The sequence below is a fragment of the Quercus suber genome, unplaced genomic scaffold (assembly GCF_002906115.3).
Source record: "Quercus suber isolate HL8 unplaced genomic scaffold, Cork oak 2.0 scaffold_261, whole genome shotgun sequence".
Taxonomy (NCBI): Eukaryota; Viridiplantae; Streptophyta; class Magnoliopsida; order Fagales; family Fagaceae; genus Quercus; species Quercus suber.
The window spans coordinates 866,019-873,446 of NW_027069717.1; positions in this window are offsets into that span (position 1 = coordinate 866,019).

Here is a 7,428-nt window from a genome sequence, read left to right on the forward strand (position 1 = left end):
GAGTGACGTAATAACCGAGTACGTGGCCCTCCCCATCGTGGTCCAAATCGGAACAGGCAGCAAGACTACAACGAAGAAGACAGTGAAGATGAGAAGTATGCAGAGAGAGTCCTTGGGAATCATCATGGTCCCGCGAGGGATAATGGTCGAGATTATCAGGAGCAGAGGGACTATCGGATGAAAATAGAGTTACCATCCTTTAGTGGTAATGTCTCCATTGAAGAGTATCTGGATTGAGTCAGTGAGGTGGAAAAGTTTTTCGACTATATGGGTATAGCAGATGACAAACAGGTGTGTTTGGTGGCCTACAAATTGAAGGGATGAGCATCTGCCTGGTGGGATTGTGTTCAATTAAATCGAACCTGTGAACAAAAGCTTCCAATACGATCATGGAGGAGGATGAAAAGATTAATGGCAAATCGGTTCTTACCACCAGATTACCAGCAGGAGTTGTTCAAACAGTACCAAGATTGCAGGCAGGGTACTCGGACAGTTAATGAGTACATGGAGGAGTTTGATAGGCTGGCGAATCGTAATGATTTGGAGGAAACTAAAGATCAACGGATATCCAGATTTGTACACGGATTACGAGTTTCCATCCGAGATTAGGTATCCTTACAAACCCTATATACTTTGAATGAGGCTGTAACCTTATCCAAGAAAATAGAATTTCAGCATCTCAGGACAGGTTCGAAGTTTTTCAACCGCATTTCGGAGTCCTCTAATTCCATTGCCAACAAAGGTAAACAGCTTATGTTCACACCACGGTCACAACTCGTGGTTAGAGAGAATAGTGGTGTCAACCAATCCACAGTGGCAGTAGCAGGTTCCGCAGCCCAGCCAATAGCGAATGCCAACCCCTATGCTAGGCCAACTGGGAATAAGTGCTTTAGGTGCGGAGAACTAGGACATCGATCTAATACTTACCTTAAGCGAGCCGCAGTGAATCTAGTAGTGGCAGAAGAGGGTGAGGTAGAAGGTGAACAAGAGGGTGAAGAGGTGTATAATGATGTGGATCCGTATGCCTATGATCCCAATGAGGTCCAAGAGGATGAGGAAGGCGTGCCATTAGGGCAGTCTTTGGTGATTCAGAGGTTGTTACTCACACCAAGGGTGGAATACGGTGATCAGCGGAATGAGATCTTCCGAGCACGATGCACCATCAATAAAAGGGTCTGTGATTTAATCATAGACAGTGGCAGTGTAGAGAACATTGCATCGAAGAGTTTGATTACCAAGCTGGGACTGAAAATAGAAAAGCATCCCTCTCCGTACAAGATAAGTTGGATCAAGAAAGGTACGGAAACTCTTGTTACTCAACAATGTCGTGTTACTTTTTCTATGGGTAAACATTATGTAGATGAAGTAGTTTGTGATGTTGTTGAAATGGATGCATGTCATTTAATACTGGGTAGACCTTGGTAGTATGATGTAGATGTTACTTATAAGTGTAAGGATAACGTGTATGTGTTTTTTAAGAATGGCAGAAAAATTGTCATTGGTCCTATTAAGGAAGGCAGTAGACCCAAAGCTTCTAAAGTGGAGGGGAAGCAAGCACTCCTTATAGTGAACAATGAAGATGAGTTTGACAGGGATTGTAAGGAGTTGAAATAGGTGTATGCTGTAGTAGTAACAGATGGTGAGCCAAAGAAGGTTGCTGAGATACCTGAGGTGATTCAACCATTGATCAAGGAGTTTGAAGAGCTTTTTCCAGAAGAGCTGCCTGCAGGTTTACCACCAATGCGTGACATCCAGCATTGCATTGATTTAGCTTATGGAGCTAGTCTACCAAATCTGCCACATTACAGGATGAATCCTCAAAAGGGTCAGATTCTACAGGGCCAGGTGGATGAGCTTTTGAGCAAGGGGCAGATTAGGGAGAGTATGAGTCCATGTGCAGTACCGGCATTGTTAACACCAAAGAAGGATGGGAGCTGGCGTATGTGTGTGGATAGTCGAGCCATCAACAAGATCACAGTCAGGTATCGATTTCCTATTCCCCGACTAGATGACATGTTTGATATGCTAAGTGGGTCCAAGTGTTACACCAAGCTGGATCTCAAGAGTGGGTATCACCAGATTCGGATCCGACCTGGAGATGAGTGGAAGACAGCTTTTAAGACAAATGAGGGGTTGTATAAGTGGATGATAATGCCTTTCGAATTGTCCAATGCTCCCAGCACTTTCATGAGACTTATGAATCAGGTATTGAAACCATTTATTGGAAAGTTTGTGGTAGTTTATTTTGTTGATATCCTGATTTACAGTAAGACAAAAGCAGCCCACTATAATCATGTGCGAGAAGTATTAGCGGTGTTGCAGGCCAATAAGTTGTATATCAACTTGAAGAAGTGCAGCTTCTTGACTGATAAGTTGCTGTTCTTAGGGTATGTGGTCAGTGCAGATGGGATTCATGTTGATGAGGATAAGGTCCGTGCAATTAGAGAGTGGCCAACCCCAAAGACAGTGAGTGATGTGCGAAGCTTCCATGGGCTAGCAACCTTCTATCGGCGGTTCGTTCGAGATTTCAATAGCATAGTAGCCCCTATCACGGAGTGTCTGAAGAAAGGGAAGTTCTTATGGGGAAAAGAGGCAGAACAAAGCTTTGCTTTGATCAAGGAAAAGTTGAGCACAGCCCCGGTTTTGGCATTGCCCAACTTCGATAAGGTGTTTCAAGTGAAGTGTGATGCATCTGTGGTCGGGATAGGCGCTGTTCTTTCACAAGACAACAGACCAGTAGCATTCTTTAGTGAGAAAGTTTGTGAAGCTCGAAGTAAATGGTCAGCCTATGAACTGGAGTTCTTTGCTGTAGTACGGACTCTTAAGCATTGGGAGCACTACCTGATTCAGAGGGAGTTTGTATTATACACGAATCATCAGGCATTAAAGCACATCAACAGTCAAGTTAGCATTAACTGGATGCATGCTTGATGGGTAGCTTATATACTGCGCTTTCATTTCACTCTGAAGCACAAGTTTGGTGTCACCAATAAGGTGGCTGATGCACTTAGCAGGCGAGCATCTTTGTTGACCACCCTACGTACTGAAGTTGTAGGGTTTGATTGCCTCAATGAGTTGTACGAGAATGACGAGGATTTTGGTGATATTTGGGGTAAGTGTCAACAAACTTATACTGCTATCAATAGTATGTACATTCAGGATGGTTTCCTTTTTCGGAGTAACCAATTATGCATCCCTAAAAGTTCATTGAGGGAGCATATTATTAGGGAGCTGCATGGTGGAGGTTTAGGTGGACATATGGGCAGAGATAAGACTATAGCACTGGTGGAAGAGAGGTATTATTGGCAACAACTCAAGAGGGATGTTGGAATCATATGAGGAAGTGTCCAATCTGCCAAACTGCTAAGGGACAATCTCAGAATACTGGTTTATATATGCCTTTGCCAGTTCCACAAGCACCATAGGAAGATCTGTCTATGGACTTTATACTGGGTCTTCCTCGAACCCAGCGAGGTATGGATTCTGTTTTTGTTGTGGTTGACAGGTACTCCAAGATGTCCCATTTCATAGCATGTAAGAAGACTTCAGATGTTACTCGAGTGGGCAATTTGTTCTTTAAAGAAGTTGTGCGTTTGCATGGAGTGCCAAAGTCCATCACCTCTGACTGGGATACCAAGTTCATTAGTCACTTCTGGCGAACTTTGTGGAAGCGTTTTGACACTTCCTTGAATTACAGCAGCACTAGTCATCCACAGACTGATGGCCGGACAAAAGTGGTTAATCGTACTTTGGGGAACTTGATTCGGTGTATCTCAGGTGAGAAGCCCAAGCAGTGGGATCTTGCATTGTCCCAAGCAGAGTTCGCGTACAATAGCTCAGTCAATAGAAGCACTGGTAAGTCTCCATTTGCCATCGTCTACTGCGTGCCCCCAAAACATGCTTTGGACTTGGTACCTTTACCTGAGCTTCCAAAAGTGAGTCAAGCAGCAGAGAATATGGCTGATCGTATTCAGGCCATGCAAGAGGAGGTGAGGCAGAAACTGGAAGCTACAAATGGTAAGTACAAGGATGCTGCTGATAAGAAGAGGCGTGAGAAGATCTTCAATGTTGGGGATTTAGTGCTGGTGTATCTTAGGAAGGAGAGATTTCTTGTTGGTACCTACAACAAATTGAAGGACAAGAAGTATGGGCCATTTCAGATTACTAAGAAGATCAACAACAATGCTTATGTGGTTGCCCTTCCTCTAGACATGAGCATTTCTTCTACCTTCAATGTTGCTGACTTATATGATTATCATCCTCCTGATGAACCAGATAGTGGGAACTTGGGGTCGAGTTCTTTTCAAGTAGGGGGGACTGATGTAGAACAAACATCACATGCCTTCTTGGAGCAACAAGGGCGTAGGAAGTCACAACGCAAGATTAAAGGGGGGTGCCAGTAGGGGCCATCAGAGGTAACAATGTCGGAATTGCATGAAATTTGGCAGGTTGAAGGGAAACGACGTTCTGATCCAAATTCATGATACCATGATCATCGCCAAATTTTAGGCAAATTCCTTCGTTAAGGCCCCGAAAACAATGTTTTTGATATTTATAATAATATTTGTTTTTCCTTAATAACTTTTAGTTTAAAAGTCAGAATAAGGTCCCGTCTGTTTTGGGACGACCCTTAAGGTCAGTAGTTTATGATTTTGCGTTTAACTCAATTTTGCCCTTTTTGGTAAAATTCGGTAATTTTGTCACCTAATCACTTAATTAGTGCAAATTAGGATTTTAAATGTTTTTGCTCAGTATTTATATGTTTTGTAGCCGTCAAAGGCAAGATAGACTATTATCAATAAATCCAGACATTTTGTCAAATTTTCTTCTGGTGGATTTTAGTTTTATCTCCTTGTGGATTCAGAGAAACTCCTCGTGGATTCGAGGTTTACTACCAGAAACTAACAGTTTAGTTTCTGTTCCATTAAGAGAGCATCGTGTGTGCTTTTCTTCAGGCTTCCACGACATCAAGGGAGGACCTTTGAATGGGTCCAACCATATGACTAGATGGCATTGTCGGGCTTGAACTTATTATATGTCATATGCCTTTCGATAAGCATCTTTGGCTAATAGCCCATTTTCAAGCTTGCTTTACCCTTCCAACAAATACATACTTATGCTTGCAAGTTGTAAATGAATTTGAATATTATTTACAGTACAGACTATTTGTCAGTCAATTGTTTAATCTGAGGTGTTTTATTCTCTTTACTTAATCTTTTTAGGTTGTTGTGGAAAAGAAGATAATGCGTGAAAGAAAATTAACCAGGCATGACATTGGTCGAGAGAAATTCTTATCCGAAGTGAGTTCAAACTCTCTCTCTCTCTCTCTCTCTCTCTCTCTCTCTCTCTCTCTCTCACACACACACACACACACACATTTATCCTGATGTTTCCATTATATTGTGTTGAAAGGTCTGGGATTGGAAAAGCAAGTATGGTGGCACCATTTTACAACAATTACGTTGTTTGGGGGACTATCTGGGCTTTTGCCCTTAATTTTTTTTTTATTTAGCAATTTGCCCCTGTTTGCAAACTATATAGGAATATGCCCCTGTTTCAATACTCGATAATCTTAAAATCGAGTTTCTACGAAATACTCGATCTATAGAAAATCGAGTTATGCCCGATCAAACTTAAAAAAAAAAAAAAAAAAAAAAAAAAAAAAAAAAAAATTGCATGAAACTCGAATATCAAAAAATCGAGTTCCATGAAAAAAAAAATATAATTGAGAGCCCTATAGTGGCGTTTTTATGCCCTATAGTGACGTTTTTATGCCCTATAGCGGCGTTTTCCTGCAAAATTTTTATAAGTGTAATCACGAATAGTGTTCAGGGACCCTATAGCGGCGTTTTTAAGCCCTATGGTGACGTTTTAAGGCCCTATAGCGGCGTTTTCATGCAAAATTTTTTTAAAAGTGTGATTTTTCCTGCAAATTTTTTTTTACAAGTGTGATACCATTTAGGAAACCCTATAGTGGCGTTTTTAAGCCCTATAGTGACGTTTTAATGCCCTATAGCGGCGTTTTCCTGCAAAAAAATTTTGAAAGTGTGATTACCCCATCAATGAGTCCTATAGTGGCGTTTTTAAGCCCTATGGTGACGTTTTAAAGCCCTATAGTGGCGTTTTTAAACTCGATTTCCCTAAAATCGAGTTCTATGCTTTTTTTTTTTTTTTTTTTTTTTTTTTTTTTTAAATTTGATCGGGCATAACTCGATTTTCTATAGATCGAGTATTTCATAGAAACTCGATTTTAAGATTATCGAGTATTGAAACAGGGGCATATTCCTATATAGTTTGCAAACAAGGGCAAATTGCTAAATAAAAAAAAAATTAAGGGCAAAAGCCCAGATAGTCCTTGTTTGGGTGCCTCTCTAGATTGGTCTCGTGAGGTAAGGGTTTAGTTTGATATAACCATTTTTACTTTGTCCATAGATAGTTATGTATCATGATATATAATATTAATAAATGTATATGTTGGCCCATATCAATTAATTTGTAAAATGGATACTCATACAAATTAATTATGTGCCAGCAATCAAATCTGAACTGGTGAACAAGGACATTCAGTCCTCTGCTCTACCATCTATGGATAAAGCATACCATTCTTAATGATTTGCTTTTGTTTTTCTATCAGATTCAGTCACGAATCTCTTATTCTTTCTTCTTCCCCCATTCTCTGAGTGATTTTGCACATTTTTCTTCTTTTCAGTGCTTCACAATGGATGAGAAAAGATCAAGAGCTGTGACCGAAGCTTTTGTTAGGCTTTACAAGGAAAAACTTGTTTATAGGTATGCTTTGACATCAGGGGAACTTGTGTATTCTTTATCATGGTGGTCATCCGTGTTTTTTTTTTGAAATAGCTTTATTCATAATATTTGAAATGTGTTCTGCCTCTGAATTAAGTTTGCTTCAAAGTTTTGACCTAAATTTGGATACAGATAGCAAATTAGTGTTGGCCAACAATAATATCAGAAGTTTGCAATTGAGATGATTCCAACACCACCCCCCCCCCCCCTTTTTAAATCACCTAATAAGAGAAAATAAAAGAAAAGTGGTCTTTTTACTGCATGTTGTTTGTAAGAAATATTAAATATGCTAATTTACTTTGAGGGCTTTACACATTTCATTGTATAAAATGATTGTTATTAATTCTTAAGTTAATAATTTTAAACTTTCCTAGCATTTATATTTTTCTTTTAACTTTACAACCCCTTTACCCATCAGGGTGAAGCCTAGTGGTTGAACCTATTTAAATATTGTCTTGGTCAAGATTGCTAATTTTTACAAATTTAATTTCATATTAATTAGTTATTATTATGTCATCACGGAATGACCCCGGTTGAATCTTGGTTTGCTCTTTAGTTGAACCCCGGTGTAACCTCAAAACCTTGAATCTCTCATTGACTTATAATGCTATTTGTCTTGCT